General features: G+C 45.0%; 1 protein-coding gene across 1 annotated transcript in view; it reads left to right on the forward strand.

Annotated features, from left to right (window-relative positions):
• Nucleotides 1-13026: 13026 nt before the first annotated feature.
• Nucleotides 13027-22467, forward strand: part of LOC138578307 (mas-related G-protein coupled receptor member H-like) — a 90640-nt gene continuing 81199 nt past the window's right edge. The window contains exon 1 of the mRNA XM_069649698.1: nt 13027-13102. The gene's annotated coding sequence lies outside the window, so the exon portion shown is untranslated. The remainder of the gene's footprint in view (nt 13103-22467) is intronic.

Genomic DNA, 22467 nt, shown 5'->3' on the forward strand with positions numbered 1-22467 from the left:
AGGGTCCGCCGGTGAGAAAGGAGGTCGACCAGGTCAGGGCCTGATCAGTAATACCAAGGTTGTCGAGAAGACGATTGAGCAGGATGGCATGGTGGACTGTGTCAAAAGCAGAGGATAGATTGAGGAGTATAAGGACAGTAGGGAGATTAGAGTCAAGATTGGAGAGCAAGTCTTCACAGGTTTTCAGGAGAGCAGTTTCCGTGCTTCTGGTAGCTCTGAAGCCAGACTGGTGGTCATGGAGGCAACCAACAGATTCAGTATGTAGATTAAGCTCGGAGATAGCCAGCTTTTCAAAGAGTTTGCCCAGGAAAGGAGTGATGGAGTTTGGGTGATAGTTAGCCGGAGACAAAGGATTGGCCGAGGCCTTCTTTAGAAGGGGGTGCACAAGAGAGTGCTTAAGGGGGCAGGGGAAAGTTCCAGTGGCAAAGGAGTCATTGTAGAAATCAGCCAAGGCTGGAGCAAGGGTGTCAATGTGGTCCTTGATTGTTCTCGATGAGCAGGGGTTGAGACTGCTTTGACAAGACTTTCATAGATCGGACTTGTCTAGAAAAATTGTCAGGGGTGAAAGGAGGAGGAGAGACGGCCTCAAACAGGTCAGGAGTGGTAGAGGAGGAGGAACAGGAGGTAGAGGAAGAGAGAGTGTTCAGGATGTCCTGAGTTTTAGTAGTGCAATGAGAGGCCAAGGCCGTGCAGAAGGCCTGGGAGGGAACAGGAGAGGTGGAGACTGCAGCAGGATTGGCCAGCTCCTTGCAGATTTTGAAAGGTTTGCAGAGATGCAGGCTTGAATTTAGGTTCTCCTCTTAGAGAGGACAGGGAATCTGTACTGCCTTTGGAGCAGGTGGCAGGCCAGTTTGTCAGGGGGTGCATCTGATGCCTTCCACTTCCTCTCCGCTGCCCTAAACTTGCATTTAAGGGTGGGGAGGTTGGAATCGTAATAAGAGTTGCACTTGGATTTGGGCTTCAAGCATCTCCTCATGACAGGGGCAAGGACATCCAGAGTGTCAGAGATAAAGAGATGAAGGTTAGAGAGAGCTGTGTCAGGGTGTGAATCAGCCAAAGATGCAGGAGGAGGAGAGAAAGTAGCGATGAAAGCCTCAGCTGACACACGCTTCAAGAGTCAAGAAAGTAGGGGGCAGTGCTGGAGTCGGCTTGACCTGCGGTGAAGAGAGAGAGAGGTAGGACGAAAGGAGAAAGTGATCACTCCAAGAGAGAGGAGTGGAGAGAGGGTTAGAGAAGGGAAGGTCTGAGGAAATCAGAACATCCAGGGTGTGCCCTGCAGTGTGAGTCGGGGTAAGCCCAAGAATAGAGAGAGAGAGAGTTGCAGAGGTTGCGAAAGAGTCCTGAAAAAGGACTGGTAGCATCCAGGTGGATGTTCAAGTGTTAAAGGAGGAGAAGTTGAGCGGTAGAGGCAAGGAACGAGGAGGAGAGATCAGCCCACTCAGGGAGGGAGATGGCGTCCTGGCCAGACAGCCTGTAGATAGTGGCCACAGTGTGAAAGGGGCCAGGAGAAATAGAGACCTTGTAGGCATTCAAAGGAGGAGGAGTGCTGCATTGGAATGATAGAAGCAGGGATCCACTCTGGGAAAATCAAGGCTACACCCCCAACTGGACTGTTGGTTCTGGGTTCAGAGAGGATCTTGTAGCCATTGGGAAGGCGAGTGTCGAAACTTGTGACAGAGCTAGTCTTGATTTTTATTTATTTATTTATTTTATTTTATATATTTATATAGCGCCGACTGCCCACGGGCATCGGGGCGCTTAAAAAAAGACATGTACATGCTCAAGATAGAGCCAGAAGAGGTGACGGGACGGCAGACAGATTTATACCGGTTAGCTAATTCAGAGTCGAGGGATTACTTGGGATTACTTGAAGAGCTCTGTTTTGAGTTTTTTGCGAAAGACCAGAAGGTTGGACTCCAATCTAAGGGGCTTAGGTAATTTGTTCCAGTTGGAGGCTGCTCGGTTCGGGAAAGCTCTGCCCAAGCCGAGTTCTTTCTTGAATTTCAGGGGCGTTATCAATCCATTTGCCTCTGATCTTAATGCCCTATGAGGATGGTAAAACGTGGGTATGGACTTCATGTAGGCAGGTGCTTTGCCATATAAGCACTTGTGAGTAAGGCACATAGACTTGAATTGAATACGTTCTTCTATTCTCATCCAGTGAAGGTCTCGTCTAGCTTCACTCATATGTTCACTTCTTGATTTCATTTTGACCATTGTGATCGCGTTGTTCTGGACAAGTTGGAATTTTTGGATGTTATGCTTACTAGCTCCTACCAGGAGAACATTACCATAGTCTAGACGTTACATGACGGTCGCTCTTGCAATTGTGGCGCTGTTTTTTTCACTCAATAGTGGTCTGATGGCTTTAAGTAGCCGGATGTAGTAGTTGCAATTTTTACTAACATAGGTCGCCTGGGCATCAGAATTGAGAGATGCTTCCAGCGTCATGCCTAAAGTTTTAACCTTGTCTGTCACAGGGATAAGGGTCTCTTTGATTTTGAAAGCCTGATATTCCGCGGAGAGTTTGACACGTGCCTGAGTAGAACCGAATACCATTAATTTGGTTTTGTTTGCGTTCAGGCACATCCAGTTATTGTCCATCCAGTCTTCGATGTTACCATAGAGTGTATTTAGAGTCTTCCTATCTTTAGCGTAATCCCCAGTCAGTTCCAGGACCAGCTGAGTATCATCAGCATAGCTGGTGAAGAATATCTGGAGTTGTTGTAGTAGCTCACATAGAAGCCGGATATACAGATTGAAAAGTAAAGGGGATAGACTAGCTCCCTGTGGAACCCCGCAAAAGATGTTAAATTCGGAGCAGAATTTGTCACCCCAGTGTACTCTGGATATTCGGTTTTCTAAAAAGGATGTTAACCAGCTTATAGATTCCTTGGAACAATTTGCGACCTTCTCCAGTGCTTGTTGCAAGAGCTGGTGGTCAAGCAGGTCGAAGGCGGCACTCAGATCTAACAATATTAGTAAACCAGCCTTTCCCTGATCCATAATTTCCAGCATTTCGGACTGTAAATCTAGCATGGCGGTTTCAGTGCTGTGCGCAGCTCTAAAGCCAGATTGTTGAGGGTGTAAGATCTCATGGCTTTCTACATATTCTTGGAGTTGGGCTGTTGCTATTTTATCTAGTACCTTAAGTGTAAAATTACAATTAGTGATGGGTCTTAGGTTGTTAGGGTCGCGAGGATCAAGGGTAGGTTTTTTAATCAAGGGTGTGACGGTAACCTTTTTTATATTGTTGGGTACTACTTGGTCCCGAAATGAGGTGTTGACAATTCTAGTATAGAGTGGTGCAAAAATTTCGGGATGTCGTAGGATGATCTTGGGAGGAAGTAAGTTTTCAGTGCAGGAGGATGGTTTCATGGTTGCTAACGTTTTTAACATAGTTTCTAAAGAGATGGATTCAAATTGAGGCAGAATACATCCAAATCAAGCTCTTCTAGGAGACAGCAGATGTCAGAGGAGTGTTTGACAGCTGAACAAGAGTTGAGAGTAGCGATGTGGAGCAGGTTGCCACATTTGAAGGACTTCTGTGGAGGGGTACAGGCCAGAGGTACACCCTGCAAAAGTGTTGGAGGTGTCCGAGGATGGGCAGAGGAGGAAGGAAGAGAAGGCAGGGTAGTCAGAGAGGGAGATGAGAGTGCCAGGGGGGTGGCAGATGACGGAGGCAACAGGGTGGCCAGAAAAGCAGCAGGTGGTCCCGAAGAGGTGTCAGAGGAAGGAGGCAGGAGAGGAGCCAGAGAAGTGTAAAATGGGATAGCAGGAGAGGAAAGGAAGTTGATAAGGCGTGGGAAGCGTCTATCAAAGAGGACATGTGCTAATAGTGCCAAGAAAACCTTATTGGGAACGGGGAGTTACCACCTTACCGCTTGTGATTTTCATGCATTCTTTCCATTCTTTCAAGCTGTCCCCTAATGTTTCAGTATGTCAACACCAAGCTCTGTAGACTTCATTCAGTGAAGGCATGTTTTGTTAATGGATAAATAACATTTTAGCAAGGGTGAATTAATTATTTTGGTTTGAAAAGTCAAAATCTTCAACATTTGAGGCACTTTTGTAGAAGTGTTAATGTAAGGTTTATAGTAGGGTTTGAAAGGGTCAGTCTATATTGTGCACTGTGAACATTCTGCACTTTGTAAAGGTTGACTGGTGACCAGATTTGACATAAAAGAGCCCAATAGGTTTTTAGTACATTCAGTACCTGGAAGGAACAGCTCTCTACAAGTCTCGGCACATTCTGTGTGTGTGTGCATGTATGTGTGTGCATGTGCGACTGTAGAGCAGTAGGCAAGGAAGTAAATGACGCTGAAAATCCTCTGGTTCTTCACCTCCAACTTTGTAGTATTGTTGGTCTTCGCCTGGTTTCTACTAAAAGGACTTTGGAATGGAATCAAACTGATGTCTGATGGGCCTCATTATATGTTTGGTGGTATCCTGCTGTTAAATCCGGGGGGGATACCACCAAATGGAATTACAGTTACCAGCACTTGGTCTGGCAGAATTACCACCAGATACTCAGTGACAGTAAGGGAAGTTACTATCGTACTCCATGGGGGAGTTGCCTGTATTACTGATACCGGTTATACTGTCCATTTTTAATGGTGGAGTGTTGGAATTACCTCCAGCTCCGCACTCAAGGTAATTCCGGCCACCCCACCTGCAAACTTAGAGTTGGCTGGTGAGGTAACATGCCTGTAAATTGAATTACCGGCACGTTAATACCGCACTGGCAAACTCTAAATTAGGCCCAATGGTGGCCGACCCTACTAAGAATGACCCACCACTCAAGTTAAGGGTGTGTGTTGTGTCTATGTTTTAATATATGTTCATTTGGGCTGATTATACAGGAACTACCTTTTGCACAGTTTAACACAATGCATTCTGGCCATTGCTCAAGTCAATTCATTTGTTTATTTTCCTTTCCTTTTTTACCACTTTCTTTTAGTCCAACTACATCTTCTTGTCTTTTTCTTCAAAATCATAATGTAGTATCTTTTATGATATCTACTTTTCTCTTTTCCCTTCTTACCTGTCTCACTCCACTTGATGTGTTTGCCTATTTGCTAATTCTACAGTGTGAGCTTCTACTCTTTTCTCCACCCTTAATGCTTCTCATCCATATATATCTTGTGTTCCCTCATGCAAACCTCTCCACCCTTTGCTGACTCCAGCTTCACTCTTCTCCTTCTTTCCTACGCCATGCAGACTGACGTTAGAAGAAGACCGAAGGTTTAACTGACCATTTACTTCATGCACCATACTTCATGCAGCTAATTAATAATTTCTTGCTAAGACAACATGCCATGAGAGTCTATATTTCACACGTTCTCCTCACCCATGCATTTAATCACAGCTGCTTCTTTGGATCATGCCTCCTCCCTCGCCTGGCCCTTCTCTTTCTTCTTCTCTTCCCCTGCCGCCTTTGCTACATTCATTAATACTAAAGTCTCCTTCATTCTTCTTTGTCATCTAGTCTAGTCTTCATGTTTCTGCTTTTCTTCCTATTTCTTCTTATTTCCCTCTTGTTCCTACTTGTTTTCTAATTTATCTGCCCTATCTGATTCTGACACATCTCACTTTTTGGCCTGTGTCCATCCTCCTACTTTTCCAGCTGATCCTTTACCTTCACCTCTGATCCCTAAAGGTTATCTCTTCATTATTTCCTGTCTGATGCTTCTTTGTAACATTTACTGATCAGGTGGCAACCTTTCCTTCTGATTTTAGGCATGCCAGCGTTATTCCTATTGCCAAGAAGCCCTCTCTTGACCCTTCATCATATTTCTCTAATCCCCTTTTTTTCACTGAAGTCTTGAACATGTTTTTGTCCTCACTTCAATGAAACTGCATTGCTTTATGTTTCTAACTCTTTACTTTCACCTCAATACTATAAGTACTCTGCAATTCTAGTTTTACTTGATCTTTCTACTGTTTTTATTGCTGTTTATCACATGATTGTGCTATCCACTCTATCCATTTTAGGACTCTCTGGCTCAGTGGTAGGATTGTTCCGCTCGTATCATTCACAGCTACTCTGTTTTTTGGTTGGACCAACTTTCTCCTGTTTTTCCTCTACAGTACAGAGCTCCTTAGGGCTCCGTTCTTGGTCCCCCTATTTTTGCTCTATAATATTCTTTTTTCTGCTATTATTTCTTTATTTCATATTTGATGCCATTACTATGCTGATAATTCACAAACGTTCTTTTCAATATTCTTCTTCTGCTTTCTTCATTCTAATCTCTCTCTCCTTCCTCTGGCTTTGCAGTTCAGGATGACTGCTCACTCACTCCATCTTAATTCTTCTATTCTTTCCTGCAGCATCCATGACACAATTGAAACCCCCTTCTTTCTCATTTCCTCTTGCTCAGCTTTCCTTTTCTGCTTCTGCTCATAAGGAGGGCATTCGTTTTCACCCGTTGCTTTCTCTTTGTTCCCATATGTCCAATACCGCTCTGCCCTGTCGTTTTCAATTATATAATGTCTCTCTCCTAGGGATTCTGTATCCAATCCTCTTGCCTCCCTGGAGTGTCTCTCCTTTGATAAGTGTTTCATATTCCATTTCCTTGATATTGTCTTTAAATGTACCCACGGTCTAGCTCCGATTATTTTTCCTGTCCTATTTTGCTCTATTATCCTGCTCATTCTCTCCATATTCAATCACACTTCCTACTGTCATGATGCCTGCTCCCGGGGAGCCGGTTCAAGCCCTGCGTCCCCGAAAGTGGACATCCAGTCCCCAAGGAAGGACCCAGCAACCCCATATAGGGGCCCTTTGGACAGTGTCCTGGCACCTATGGCGCCAGGCTCATAAAAGACATCAGTCCTGGCGCCATAGGCGCCAGGATCATTATGGGAGTGCTTGAGTGCACTTACCTGATGCAGACCATGCTGCAGGATCCCAGCCTCCTTGAGGCCTGAAAGGAACTACTTTACCTGTGGGACTAATTTACCATCCGGGCGTGGTCGGGGAAGGATACATACCTGATTGGAGGAAGGAGACATACCTGGAACTTCTTCCAAGGCTATTTAAACCCCACCCGAACAGCCACACGTGCTTCGCGTTGTTCTGCATCTAGCAGCTGGACGCTCACCGTGTCTGCTCCTGCATCCTGACTTCTGCCACGCCTGCCAGCATCCTGGATCACCTGCAAAGGAAGAGAAGAAGAGAACAGAAGAAGGAAAAGTCCTTACCTGCTAAATCCGCATCCCCGGAGACATCTCGCCGACAATCCTGAAAAGGAAGACTTTAATTTAAAAGCTCATCGCGTTGATCGCTGCAGCGCCACATTCCACTCACCTTTACATGGCGCCTCCATGTTCAGCAGCGATCATCCGGATTCGCAGTCACGCCCCAGTGCCTAGGGAGAAAAAGACCAGAACAAAAGGTTAGAGAGAGAAGGGAATGAGGAAAGCTAAATTTCCATGTTAAGACTTACCTGTTGATTCATTCCCTCTTCATTTCGGGTCCGCGCCGTATCCTGGCATTTACGGACCCGGGCCCCTAAGGGGAAAAAGAGACATCAGCGTTAATGAGCGAATGAAAAGACATTACCAAAAAATGCTCATTAAAGACTTACCTGATTTCTACAAGGATTTCACCTCTCATCTCGGGTCGGTGCCTGTTCCCCGGCATGCCGTACCCCGGCCCATATGGGGAAAAAGACACTAGCATTAGTACATTAATGCATGGACACAAGGGGAACCTCTTATCAAAAAACTTACCTGGAAGCCAAGCAAGTTTGGTTCTCACCAATCCGAAAATCCAGTGAAGTAACTGGATACCAACGCGCCCCTGCATCAGAAGCAGGATGGAGAGCTTATCCTTCCAGACCCTAAGGTGAGACGCTACGAGAAATCACAGAAGGGTTTCAAGGAGGGTGAGAGGGGAAAGTGGGAGGCCGATTGCATTACCCCGCAGACAGTTAATCCCCTATTTTCGCCTACAGGAGGATACCTCTGTGAGCCAGGCAAGCCAGATTTGGGGGCCCGGTCCAGTCCGTCTTCCGAACCCTGCGCATCACCTTAGAAGAGGTCACAGCAGCGCAAACCAGGCTAGCGCCTCCGTGGGAGTCAGGTGAGCGTAACACCTACTGACTGTTCTCAAATCTCCCTGTGGTTTTCTCTTCAGGCCATGACATTGGAATCATCTGGCTCTTTCTATTAGACACTTCCTATCTCTTGCAATGTTTTGTTCACAATATGAAAACCATCTGCTTTCCTCGCCCTCTGTTATTAAGTTCTGTTATTGAATTATATTGCCAATTACAGATTTTTGTAACCATTTAATTTTGTAAAGCACTTGGCAATTGATATAAGCACAATAAAATACAAATACAAAATACATATATAATCAGGTATATCAGTATATTATTAGTCACAACATCAAAAGTAAGGGCATAACTCAGAAAAAACATGTATCCCAAATCGTGACCAGAGCTGCTGTGGTCCCTTGCCTTTTGTTTGTTTTAAGGTGGGCCCCCAAAATTGTCTGTGCCCACCGCCCCAAAATCCCTTAAGACATCCTTGAGTCCAAGGGGCTAGGACTCTAAGACGTAGTCTGAGATAGCCATTGACTGCCTTCTATGGACAGGCTCGGAATCTGAGATCCTGCTTAAGGAGAAATCACTGGCCCTATCTTTAGGTTCTAGTGTTACCTTCCTCAACCTCAGCAAACATGTGATCTTCCGATTTCCTTGACTCGCCTAGTGGTAGCTGTGCTCGAACGATTAGGAGGTGAGCTGGGTAGACTAGAATACATAGCACTGGAATTCACAGTAACATGTTATTACTTTGGATAAGGGAAGGTCGCCACTGAAATGTTTCATAATATACTTTATAAAGGTGGGTAAGATTGTTCATTTACAGGTGCATAGTGCAAGCTCAGAAAGTCTAAAGGACTAGAGTGGAATGCTCTTCAACCTATAAGGTAGAATCAACTACAGTTTCCATGGTCCACTGGTTGGATGATGGCGCTCTGGTTTTTCAGTAATCTTGGCAGAGCTGATGTCAATGATTCTTCAAACTAACAGGACAGCTGTAAAACTGCTGTAGGTGCAGGTGCTTTAGAAAAAGGAATGACGTCTGAAGTAATATGAAGGTGAATCGTGGTCTCTGTGGACATCTCAATTGTCAGTTTGTTCTTTCTCTTAGAAGCAGGTTCACTTCGTCAATGGCAAGCTGGGGAGTGTAGCATTGTTCAAACTTTGTCCCGATTGGTTCTGCTGAGGCAGGAAAAGTGCGCATCAAGAATGGGTCTCAGTCTAAAGAGGTAGAAGTGCAGTTGCATTCATAGCATGATATGTTGCACTGGCAGGGATTAACATAATCATGGGAAGTCCCTGAAAGCCCCATGACCCCCCTCTTACATGCAGGAAAGAGTATAATAAACAAGTGCCATTTCAAGAGTAACATTCGGTAGCCACAGAACACACTTTAAAAATACCATACACAGTTGATGTATAGAGGCGGGAGTATAGATGCAGGGCACTTACCAGAAGCCATTTATTTATTTATTGAGCTTTGTTAGTTGCCTATAAACAGATTTGTGTTTTGAGGCGTGACAAGGCTATGTAGGGAGGGAACAAGGGAGTAAATCTGAATGGCTCCTCTGAATCGAGTGCTGGCGGAGTATGTTTGAATGCTGCAAGTGGAGTGAATAAACCCCGCAGTGTGTATAGATTGACTCTGTACTTTATTGCTTGATCGTATGGATGTTTCCATTTCAACTTGTCCATTGCTGAATTGTGAATTGCAGTCTTGATCCCTACATTTGTGGAGGTGTGGCGATACTCTAGCGGACTGTGACGCTTTGTTGAAGTATTGATTTTTCATTTGAAGGGAAACCAGCAAATTTGTCATCCTGTGACGTGCTTTGAAGTTTCACCATTTAAAGGCTTGGAGGTTGTTTTCCTTTTACCCTCTTGGGTGCCTGAATCTACCCTTTCACCACGGTGTGGAAGAGATTAGTGGATGCTTTTAAATTTATCCCCTGAAGAATGTTCGCCTGAACTGGGCATTTAAGAACAGAAACATGTTGGGATGCTTGTTGTTTTAGTGACACATTGAGATTTTTTTTTTTTGTGTGTTATGTGATATCTTCTGTGTCGTATAAATAAGTTATCTGATGTTTTATAATTGTTTTAGATGTGTTTTTTAATGTTTAGTACACTGTGTTAGGTGAGGGTAGTGTTTTTTGTTTAAATTCAGTTTGAATTATTTGAATAATAAACTTGTTATACATTTGTGTAAATCAGTTATAGCAGACGGTCCATTTTTTCAGGATTAGTGATGCTGGAAAACCTTATAGAGTTCCTGTGTGAGGGGGTTGGAGGCAAGTAAACAACACGTATCATCTTGCTCTTTATTGTATTACAGATGACAATTAATTCTACAGTAAATGGATTCAACGCAATAAAGGAGGAACTGCGAGCAGTGAGGATGGTAGCACTACAGAACAGATATTTATTAGATCTCCTTACAGCAATGGAAGGAGGAGTTTGCGCAAAGATAGGACAATCATGATGCACATTTATTCCTGCTAACGATGCTGACAATGGTACACTCATTGAAGCAGTATCACAATTGGCCCAGATGCACTCCAAAATGATGGAAGAAAGTAAAGGAGTGAAGAAGGATGACAGCTGGTTTTCAATGTTATGGTCATGGATGCCATCATGGCTGTCGGACGGACTGAAGATTATAGTTGGATGCATAATACTGGCTGGAGCTGCACTGATCATAATAAGGTTCTGGAAAGCCCGGAGAGCACGCACTACAGACAAAATGATCGAAGTGGTTGGTATGCACCCCTTGATGCTGACTGATGATGGCCAGCACACAGACACAATAATAAAAGAGAGAGAAAAACTGTGCAAACAGATCATCACCAACCACCTGGACCCGCCATCCGTGAAGCTCGAAAACCCAAGAAACCCGAGGAGCTACATCGGGAAATGGGTATACTGCACACTTGGAGGAAGATGTGTGTATATGTATTGGTCATTCGAAGACCATGTCAACCACTATGGACACCTGGGAGGAGTAACTAAAATATGGAGAGCAAGAGGAGATAAGGAAAAGGATATGTTTGTGGTCGACAAGTCGACCAGAGGGGAGACTGACGTGGGAGAATGGGACAAAAGACTCCCCCAATCCCCTCGCGCCCCTGGCCTAGAGGATCACGACCCAGACACCCGCCACGAGATGAATTTGCCTATCTACCAGACGACCAAATACCCTGGTACAGGAACATACGGATGTGCCCACCAGCCTGCCCTGCTCAAGCCGACACCTGCGGCATAGATGAACTCGACTAAACCATTCAACAGTAAATAAACACATCGTTACAGATGCCATGACGACCTAGCCAACGGTCAGAACACCCGTGCAACCATGCACCCTGGACACCCCCACACCAACCCACACAAAGAACATATTCAGTGCTATGACGTAGGTGAGGGACACACCCACTGACGCGCATCTTTATTATTTTTCACATAGGTTTTTCAAAATACAGAAACGCAAGACGCACAAAGCACTCATCTAAAATGCTTGCTGACGCTCCTCCTAACCCATGCATTGTGATGAAAAATGCAACGAAGACATGATACTGGATATGAAGCAATATGATACTGTAACTTAAAGTGCCGTGCATTAAACATCCCCACCTATGCACCAGGCCCAAGTAGGCCGCAAGCAAGAGCCTCCATGAACATTGAACGAACAAGAGTACAATTGCTGACCCTGCAGAATGAGCCCAGCAAGAACTGACAGCCAAGGGGGCAATGTTGCAACTCGCATGCCACAAGCCGAAGCCAAGGTCACACCTGCAAACTAAGCCAGACACACAGTGGAAAATACAACATTAAATGTGCAGAATTCTGCCTCAACCACGGTCTCTCCTCACGTGACCAAGCCGAATCTGACAGGGTGCCAGACCCAGGAGGGAGAAGTCGCCTAGGTCCCACGTTTGAGACACAGGCTGCAACAATGAAATGACCCAATGGACACCTACAGCGGTGGTAATAGTCTGCTGTCAGGCATATGAGAAAATCCACGCCTTGTCTGCATAAACACATAGTTACATATTGTTGCAAATGACAGGTACACCGCGAGCTGGGAACAACAATGGTCCCAGGCTGGGGGGCTCGCGAGTGGACCAATCAGAACATGGGGCACTCATCACTGACGCCATTAACATTAGCCAATCATTAGGGGTCTTCGTGTATCTAATAGAAGGGACAACCCAAGTATACCACCTGACTGACCCTTAACCACTAACAGCGTTCTCTATACGTATGCTATACTAACCCTACCACTCAAGGAACCAATCCAGAGTGGCAATAGGTATTTTGCTAACTTCCCCAGGTGACGCAAGTAGCACGTCATACTGAGGCAAAAAGGGACCTGCGAGCCCCACGAATTTCGAGAGTCAGGACGGACGCGTACGATCCTAGACCCATACCTGCCGTTGTTTAATAAACAGCAGAACCACCTTGCTTCTTGTGTGTGTCTCATACTCATTTTTGGGATACGCGGGAGGATTTGGGGCCTCCCAGCCCGGAGGTCCGCGGACGGCCCAGCCGACCCCGGGAGAATTCCCCCGACAGTAAGGTGACTGAAAGGGAATACCATTCGCTATTTTATAGCTGCGAGGTAACTTGCCAAGCTATGTGTTGTGATCACGATGATGGGGGCACAACCAGATATTCTGGATACCTTAATTCATTTGGCTTGATGGAGGGGGGCCCCCAAAGGTGTCCGTGCCCCGGGCCCCCAAATTGGTTAAGATGGCCCTGGGTGGCAGTCATCTAATGTTAGAGCAGACCTCCCACGGTGAACCTCGCGTTTGGGCGGGAGTGGAGCTGCCCATCAGAAGAGAAGGGAGGGGGAAGCAGAGCCCTTTGTCTGATAAGGACTCCCCCGGTGATAGGCAATGGCAGCCAAAGTGCCAGCGAGGCCGGATTTCCCCTGCATACCACTAGTGTCATCTCAACGACCATCTTAAAAGGAGGCGCCAAGCTTCTGGCAATCACGCCACAGTGAATGCTCCTACCCGGCCCGGACCAAGCAAGCGCTTCTTCCTTAAAAGGTACGTTTGCTCCTGCTGTTCTTGTAGAAAGTAATGGATTATTGTGCAAGGGGTTAAGTCCTAAAAATGAAAGAAGGGGACTCATCAACATAGTCAATGGGATGTGACGTCGCCATAAATTAGCATATCAAGGTGAAATATACACATTTGATTACATTGGCTTTGCATAACCACCCAAATTGCAAAGGACGCATGACATTTGCCTTTCATAAAATAAACACACACACAAAATCAAGAGAGGATATTTGCTTCGAATGATGATTTTGAAAACGTTAAAAGATGTGCATGTTTTAAACTCCAAGAACCAATACACATGTTTTCCCTGGAACTTGCAGTACCAATATGTGACATTTCACCTTTAGTTGTTTGCTATTGTTAATCCGTTTGTATAGTGCAGTGGTGAAGTGTCTGGCCTGCAAACCTTACAACTGCTGTTCGATCCCGAAATCGGCTTTAATTAATACATTCAAAGAGGACATTCAATGTTTCTCATTTTAGCTGGGGTGGGGGACTGAGTCCACCCTCTGAAAAAAGTGGGTGGACTCCGCCCACCTGCGTGTACCCTCGACTTGAGTCCTAATTGTGCATCTCTCCTGTTCTCATTCTCCTCCTATTCCCACACTGTGCTCTCCCGACTCACCTCTTCCCCTTGACTGTATTCCCTCTTTCTCACATCTCAGTCCCTCCCTGTCTCTCTTCCTTCTTTACTTCTGGTGCGCATCATTACCCACCCCCCGACCGAACCTTCACCGTAGTGCTCCTCACCCCTCTCTTGCTTTGAAAGCTTAGTCTCCCTTTACTCTTCTTTTCTGCGGTCATCATTTGTCTTTCTGCTTCTTTCTTTCTTTCTTTCTTTCTTTCTTTCTTTCTTTCTTTCTTTCTTTCTTTCTTTCTTTCTTTCTTGCTCTCTTTCGATCTTTATTGCTTTCTTTAGTTCTTTCTTTCTTCCTTTTGTATTGCATTTCGTTACTTCTTTCTTCCTTTCTCTATTTATTTCCTCTCACGTCACCCCACTTTCCCTCTCCCTGCTCTCCTTTTCAAACTTTTCGCCCTCTTATAGCTATACATCACCTCCAATTACCAATTATAGCGTCTGCCCTTATTTTCCTCCCTTCGTAGTTTCTACTTCATGGCCACACTTCTTTTGCATGCCTCATCTGTCTCTTCTTCCGGTTTCCCCGCATGTCTCTGATCCCTTCTACCCCCTGTCTCTTTCTCTATGTGTCTGTGCCTACATTGCCGTTTTCTGCTCGTGTGCTCCCTGCTTTCTAGGCATCCCTGGGTTCCCTCTTGCGACTATGCCCACCCCCCTCTCACACCCTTTCTCGGCTTCCCTTCCACCCTATTTGTCTTTCTCTTTTTCTTGTGTCTTTCTCTTTTTCTTTCTTTTTTCTATCTTTTCCACTCTCCCTATTCCCGACTACCTTGCCATATCTTTGTCTCACTCATTCGCCTCCTCTTTCACGTTCACCTTGTATTTATATCTGCCTCTATCTCTACTTCCCTCTCTTCACCCAATCTCCCTTTATCTTTTTCCATTGTTCTATCTCTCCTTCCATCTTTCTTCTACTCTGTTTTCCATTTCTATCCCTCTCTTTCTGTTTCTGCTTCCTCGTCTAGCTCCCTTACATGCCCTGCCCTCGAACTCTTCCATTCACTTTCTATTCCTTTTCACTATATTCAATAAAACTACTGTCAGATTTTTTTCTTCTCATTGTTTCACTTTCTGTGCAGTTTGCTTTATTTTGTCCAATCTTCCATTTTCTTTTCACATCCCTTTCTTTCTTCTCTGCTCTTCTGTCTGTCTTCTAACCTCCAGCTCTCTTTGTCAGACTGGAAAGCAGCAAAGGCACTTTTTGGTTCTGGATGAAATACGGCAAATGGGTTCCATTGAGGTTGGTTGTAAGAACAGGCAGATTAATCCATGCATTCAAGCAGGTTTTGGAGGAGGCGAGTCCAGGTTTTAACACAGTAAATATAATTTTGCAAACAGTCTGAATTACACGGTGGGGGCTCCCAACATGTGCACTTATGTGTACTTAAGTGCCCTCAGTGAAATGTTCCTGATTTGCACTAAAATGTGGTGAAATGCGTGTTAAACCTGGCAAAATGCGATTTACATAAAGTTTTGCAATCTGTAGTGCAAAGAAGTGTAAACGCCTCCCAGTGATACATGGGGGACATTTTCAACGTATCCCTATGCAATCAGCCAGCTTTTAGCAGGTGTGTAAAGCTGACAGATTCCATAAGAATCTAATGATTTTCTGCCACCATGAAATCCCAAAGAGCACAAAAGAGGTGTTATTTGTATTTAGTTTATTTATAGTGCACACCCTGCCGAGGTGCATCTGGGCGCATGTTTAGAAGGCAGTTACAGGTTACAGTAATAGGTACATTACATTTTATACAGATCTACAGCGAGGATAAAACATTTGCAAAGGAAAGCAGAACAGACCAGCGTATACAGTATATACAGTGTGCAGCCAGATTACTGCTAACAGTTGCCTAGATTACAGTGGGGTGACCAGGGTATCCTGTTCATAAAGCCAAAGTTTGGTTTTATTATTGAAGGATTGGAAGGCAGGAACATTTCTGAGAGCATTAGGTAGAGAGTTCCACAGCTTGGCCGATAGGACTGGGAAGCTCGAGCCTTTGGCTGTCTGCATCTTGAAACTGGGAATAGTTAGAGTGTGAGCCTGAGCCGAGCGCAAGGGTCTGGTTGCAGCGTGTTGTGTAAAGTGCGTGGACAAGTAGGCAGGTGCTGCGTTATTCTGGGCTTTGTGGGTTAGGGTGAGTGCTTTGAGGGAGATGCGGTGAGTAATGGGTAGCCAATGCAGGTTGCGTCTGGTGGATGAGATGTGGGAGCGCCTGGAGACATTGAGAGCCGCCCTTATAGCATTGTTCTGAGTGACCTGAAGTTTATCAAGATTTCTTTGACTCGCCCCTAGATATAGGACGTTGCAATAGTCGATTTTGGACATGATGATGGTTCTAGAAAGGATTAAACAGTTGCCCGTAGTCAAGAAGGGACGGCATGCTGTGATCAGTTTACAAGTACAGGCAAACGCTGAAGTAACTGAATTAGTTTGTCTGTTGAGAGAAAGAGTGGAGTCTAGGTAAATACCAAGTGTTTTGGTGACATTAGTGACTTTGATAATGTTATCATTGATAATGAAAGATTTGTATTTGGAGTCTAGTTTAGCAAGTTTGGACTGAGAGCCTAGGATGAGTAACTCACTTTTTTCATCATTAAGGCAGAGCCCATGATGAGCCATTCAGGCCTGGATGACGGTATAGACTGCATTTAGTGCTTTGACAAAAGTTACATAATCGCCAGTGATAGGGATGAGTATCTGGGTGTCATCCGCATAATTGGTGTAGGAGACACCCAGATAGTCCAATATATCAAAGAGCCGTTTAGTAAACACGTTATAAAGCGTAGGAGATACACAAGAGCCTTGAGGGACTCCACATGGGACATGTGCCGGGTGAGCTGCAGCTAGGGGGGAAAAGACCCTCATGGATCTGTTTGCCAGGAAACAGCTGATCCAGGATATCATTGCGTCAGAGAAGTGAGCAGCAATCTTGCGATGATGACAGAGGATTTGATGATTGACCAAATCAAAGGCAGCTGAAAGATCTAGGAGGAGCAAAAGTGCTTGTTTGCCTTTGTCTTTCAGGTCTTCGATTTGGGTTTTCAGATCAATCAGGGCAGTCTCTGTGCCGTATCTGGGACAGAAACTGGATTGTCTGAGCCCTAATAAGTTGTTAGTATCAAGATAGTCCTGGATTTGGAGATAAGCTGCTTGGTCCAGAATTTTAAGTAGGTAAGGCACCGTGGTGACGGGCCTGTAGTTAGTAGTTAAACCAGGTGTAATATTATTGTGGCTCATTTACACGCCACACTCCAGGGGATTGTAAGCAAACAATGCTAGCCTGTCTTGCCGACTTAACAAACTACCATCCGAAGAACAAACTAATACAGAATCTCAACCTAACCCACCCTTTGCCCTTAGATTCCCCCCACATATCGCCCACGCTCTTTCCATGATAACTTCAGACTTTGCTGTCTGCCACCATAGTCCGTCCTGCATAATTCTCTGATCCCTTGGAGACTTTATCCCCACAAACCTTTCTTGACGCAGACTAGCCTTTCCATGAACAGACAGACCTAGCAGGGGCTCCTTAACTTCACAAAACAATTGAAACCTACAATCTTACTACATTTTACTCCTCCCCACTAACCTGCTCCCTTTTAGACCACTCCCCTGGCTGACCTGTTACACCAGGAGCCACATTGTAAACTCCTACATGCTTAAGCTTGTGACCAAAATCATCTGTAACTGATCAATGACATACAACAGCCCTCAGTGATGAACCCCAACTTGCTGAGGGGTCACACACGGCTACCCCTGCCATCTCTGCCAAAACCAACAGGGGGAAGAAAACCGGAAAGAGACCAAGAAAGTGAGAGTCAGTGGGCCTCATCATGATTTGGGTATTAGCCCTTAATTGAGGCAGTAACGCTATTACCGCCACATTTAAGGGTTTGCCCAATCATGAGTTGGGTGGTAAGTACGATTTTTACCTCCAGCTTTGAGCTGTAGGTATAAATGTCCACTTACTGCCCATTTCCGGCTGTTTTTGGTGATATTACCCTCAGCGCAATTACAGCTGGCGGTAATAGCACCCCCAACCCCATTGGGTCCTAAGAACCCGATGGGAAATGGGGATTAACTGTCCCCCGCAACTCGGGATCCGGCGGAAAATGCGCAAGACTGAGTTGCGGTAACACAAATTGCGTAGTGCGGGATACCGCCCATGTCATTATAAGGACTAATGAATGGTGCAAATCCCAAAGCTAATGGATCAAGGGATGAAAAACATTTCCTCCTTTTAACCCCTAGAAACCCCATTCACCAGAGGCGGGCTGCCATGTGTTCTGGCCTGCTCCAACTCACCATCCGTTGTGGGGTGATCCGGATGCCTCGCTCCTCCAGGGCTGTTTGAGAAAGACAGCACAGACACATTGCTTGTGTTAAACCTAAACCACCCCTTTCGCCTAACTTCTCACTTTCAGCAACACCTTTATACATTCCTATCAGCAACTCCTGGATTGCCCCACATTTGAAGCCCTCAGGGTCTATCCTACATGATGCTTTGAGCCCTGCGTGCATGTCTGCTTCCCACCTATGATTCTTGACCCAGGCTAGTGTCTCTATAGCCAGACAGGGCTAACAGTGCCCCCTGACCTTCCCACAACCATTGAAACCTTCCCCCTTAACATATTTAACTCTTCCCAGCCATCCCACATCTGCACTGAGGAAATATCCTGCCCAAGAGTTGTCCTACCCCCTTCACGTCATTCTTTACCCCCTGCCAAGTCTTTCCTCTACTCACCAAATCCTCAAACAAGAGGTAGAGCTCCACAAGGTCAAACCATTTGCCTATAAACAGCTTAATCTCCAAATTCCTGAAGAAAGTGGGTGTCTCTTTATTGCTCTCGCTGAATGTCTGTACTTAGCTGCCTTGTCCCCTTGAGACTTTTGACATTCTTTGGTGAAGACATGCTTTCCATGCCACCTCAGCATTCCTCTATTCTTCTAGCACCACCTTCAGGGAATATTTATTTAAATTCTCTTAAGTAAAGCCATGCTTGGCTCCTTGCCCTGGTCATTGCCCCTCTAGTGAATCATCTGCAGCCCCGGCAGTGGTGGACCCTCCCTTGGTTTGCCCAGCATAGGCATACGCTGACTGCATCTCATTCCCCACAACCAGACCATGATACCAGTGTGTCAACATATCTCAACCTATCCCTCTCCTCCAACCAGGCCTTTTCTCCATCTGTATACATGACCCTTTCACCAGAGAATGGCTAGGTGTCCAAATCTTCTCTGCCTCCTACAACCTATTGCATTTTACATCTAATAATAACCAAGCGGGAGTAAGAAACAGTCATAGGACTCTGCCAGTCAAACGTACATAAGCCTTGCATACTCATGCGCTCCATCTCACTAAACCCATAATGACCCACTAACAAAGCCTCACCCTAGCATCCATTGGTACTGCACCTATCCTAAACAAGTATGTGTTGTACACCTCCTCTGACCAGCCAAGCCTCCAAAATCTCCTTTGCAACCCCAGTAAAATGTCAACTGTTGTGAGGCTCAGACAACCCTGATGCTGAAATATAGCCCATGACTGGATATCTGTAACCTGCGCCACGAATCAAAAACTCTTACTGAACATATGCCACCATTGCCTAATCTTCTCATTTTTACCTATGTGCCTTTTTTCTTCTAGTTCATCTTTGGCGAACCCAGGACAATCCTCAGACATCACTGTTATGTCACACTCTTCAGGCACTGCCTGAGCCAGCTGAGCTAGCCACTTGGTACTTGCATGACATCACAGTACCAAGTGGAATGTTGATGTATGAGTGAGAAAAGGCTGTGCTGAGTGTTCTGTTTATGGGTCAGTTGGTCCCTCCCTCCCTGGGTGATGGGTGCCAGTGATTTTTTTAAAAATGATTATTAAATGGACGTGATTTATATGCATGAAGTATGGTTCCTGGGATTGTTTAGTGCACGCATGATCAGTGCTTGAGGAGTTAGAATAAGAAGATTCGTTGATCCGCTTTAGTAAAAGTGCTCCTGGACTAATTTGGACGGACCAGCAGCCTGCTATCTAAGGGAGTGCTGTGTCTGGAGCCATAAGGAACTTAAAGGGACTGCAGAAGTGATGAAAGGCTCGCCAATAAGATGGAAGGGTCCCTTTTAAATTGAAGTGAAGCCTTTCATTTGTGTGCACGCAGTGAAGGGTCCCATAAACAGAAATGAAGTAAAGGAAGGATAATTGCTTCTTTATGTGCTTCATAACGGAAGGACAATGGACGTAATATATATGTGCCAAGTATGTTTGCTGAGATTGTTCAGTGCACGGATGATCAGTGCTTGGGGAGTTTGAGCAGATCTCTTTTTAGTGGTGCGTGAAGAAACAGCGCGTAGAGCAGAAAGCACAGGAGCTCAATGGACCGTTGGTCTACTAGAGAGCACAGGGGGAGCACAGGAGTTTAAATTGGATTTGGATGGAACAGAGACTAGGAAGGGAGAAGCGATCCCGCGTTTCGGGAACGCGCTCTAATTTTACTGTGTGGGGAGGAACGATGTACTGCTCGGTATGCAGCAAACACCCTCCGCCCGTGAGGGGTACGATGTAGCGGGCGACGTGGTGAAGTACTGTGGAAGGCATCCTTCGCTCATGAGGTCGGGTGCAGGTAACGCCGCTCCGCCTCACTACTGAGGCGCTATGCAGCGGCCAACATGTTGGTAAAATTGTTGTATAATGCTACTTGTATGAGACTGTTTAATGCTTAAATGCATGTTGAGATGGAGTTCATTTCGTTTTGCATTTAGGACAAGAACTTAACTAATCCATTGCTGGTTAATGCTTCATTAGTGTTACAACTGTGAGCATTATCGTGAGCTTTAGTGGAAACCGCTGTATGTGAAACACTGGTTTTTGGGTGAGTTAAATTAAGAACTTAATTAATGCAATGTTGGTTGTTGTTGTACTGAGTATTAGTGTGAGGTTTGGTGAAAACTGATGTATGAGAAATGCTGGTCTGGTGAGACTGTGTATGGAATGGGTTAAGTCACTGCAGTTAGAATTTAACAATTTCTTTAATATTTGCAGGTTTATGGACTTTTTACACAGTTTACTGAAAGGTGCATAATTAAATGCAATGCAATACCGCGTGGAGCTCTTTGTGTGTGAATGAGCTAGTGTAACTTATTGAGGATTTTTAGGTTCAAAGAGTTTTATAGACTTTTGGACTTTTAGACATTTAGAATTAATGCAGGACATGGACGAGCAAAAGAACTATGTAGGAAATATTTTGCATTTAGGATTAATGCAAAACATGGATAAGCAAAAGAACTATGTAGGAAATGTTTATGTGTTTATGTTAAATCACAAAGCCTAAAGAAATGTCATTTGTGGTTCATACATTGTACATAAGGTTGACTGTGAATAAGTAAACCTGATGGATATGTATCTGGTTATGAATGATGTGAGCTTAGTTCATGTTCAAATGACTTTGGGTCATTAATCTGTTTGGTAGGTTAGGAATTAGGACAGTTAGGATTACGGTCCATCTGTGTTGAGATGGGGTAGCGCTTTTGCTTAAATATGTCTATTAGGTAGCGCCCCATGAGATGGAGGAAGCGCTTTTATTTAAATTGACGGTATTGAGGTAGCGCCTCATTTAGGTGTCAATTGGTTGACAAGGGACACTTGTTTTAAGATGACTAAGTGTTGCTGGGAGGTAGGATCCATAGTAGTTGTGGATTTTGGTACATTGTATACAGAGGTAGCGCCTTTGTTTACTTAAGCAGGGTGAGTAAAGTCCTCTTTTGGTTATGGGGACGTGTGAGGTAAATCCTGGGGGTAGCGCCCTTTCAGGTGCAGGAGTGAGTAAGTGGAGAAGTGCACTAAGGTGAGTGGGAGTCGTGGGCGGGTGATTTTAGGAAGATCTTAAGAATGGTAGTAGTGCACTGTTAGAAAAAGTCAACTCTTATCTGAAATGGACATGTGGTTTTGTTGGATGAAGATGTGGTAGTGGTTATCTTAGAATTAGCTGTTGTACTGGTTGGGGACTCCCTCTGGTGGTAACATTGGCTAAACGGAAATATGTTGTGCAAGATGAAGAGTTGCCTTGTAGTTGTTTTCTTTTTGTGTTATATGTAAATCCAGGCCAAGGTACCCCAATGTCAGGATTATGGGACTCGTCATTGCTGCCATTGAGTTGAGCGTTTAGTCCAACCCACTGTTTTGTTGGTGGTCTTGGAGATGCCTGGCCAGTATCTTCGAGTTGTTGTAGGATCTGTTTATCTTGGTGTGGTTGAGTTGGGCTCTTCTGGCCTAGTCCTTTTGTTGTATTTGTTTATATATTTATGACGTAGGCATAGTGGTGATATTTCAGCAGTGGTTAGCGGTTTTATGAATTCTCTCAATAGGTATGGTGATTCTGTTGTTTTCCTGGATGTCTAGTATTGCGCCAGGATCACAAGCCATGCTTCAGGGTGGCAGCCTGGAGGCTCGCCTGTGGCAGGGGCGGGCGGAAGGATATATGTTATGTTAGCGAGTGTTTGGTTTGTAGGGTAGCTTTAGCCTGGTGTATAGGCTGGCATGTGTCTTGGGTGAGAGTCTAGAGTTTATCCATGGCAGGGATAGACAGAAGGTGATTTGTGTTTGTATTGAGGGTGACCTGGATATGTAGGTGAAGTTTGGAATTGCATAGCTGTGGGATTTCTTGTGAAGCTGTATGGTGGATGGTGATGTGACTTGCCTATATGTAAAGTGCT

This window comes from Ambystoma mexicanum, chromosome 1p (assembly GCF_040938575.1).
Source record: "Ambystoma mexicanum isolate Mex_15411 chromosome 1p, UKY_AmexF1_1, whole genome shotgun sequence".
Taxonomy (NCBI): Eukaryota; Metazoa; Chordata; class Amphibia; order Caudata; family Ambystomatidae; genus Ambystoma; species Ambystoma mexicanum.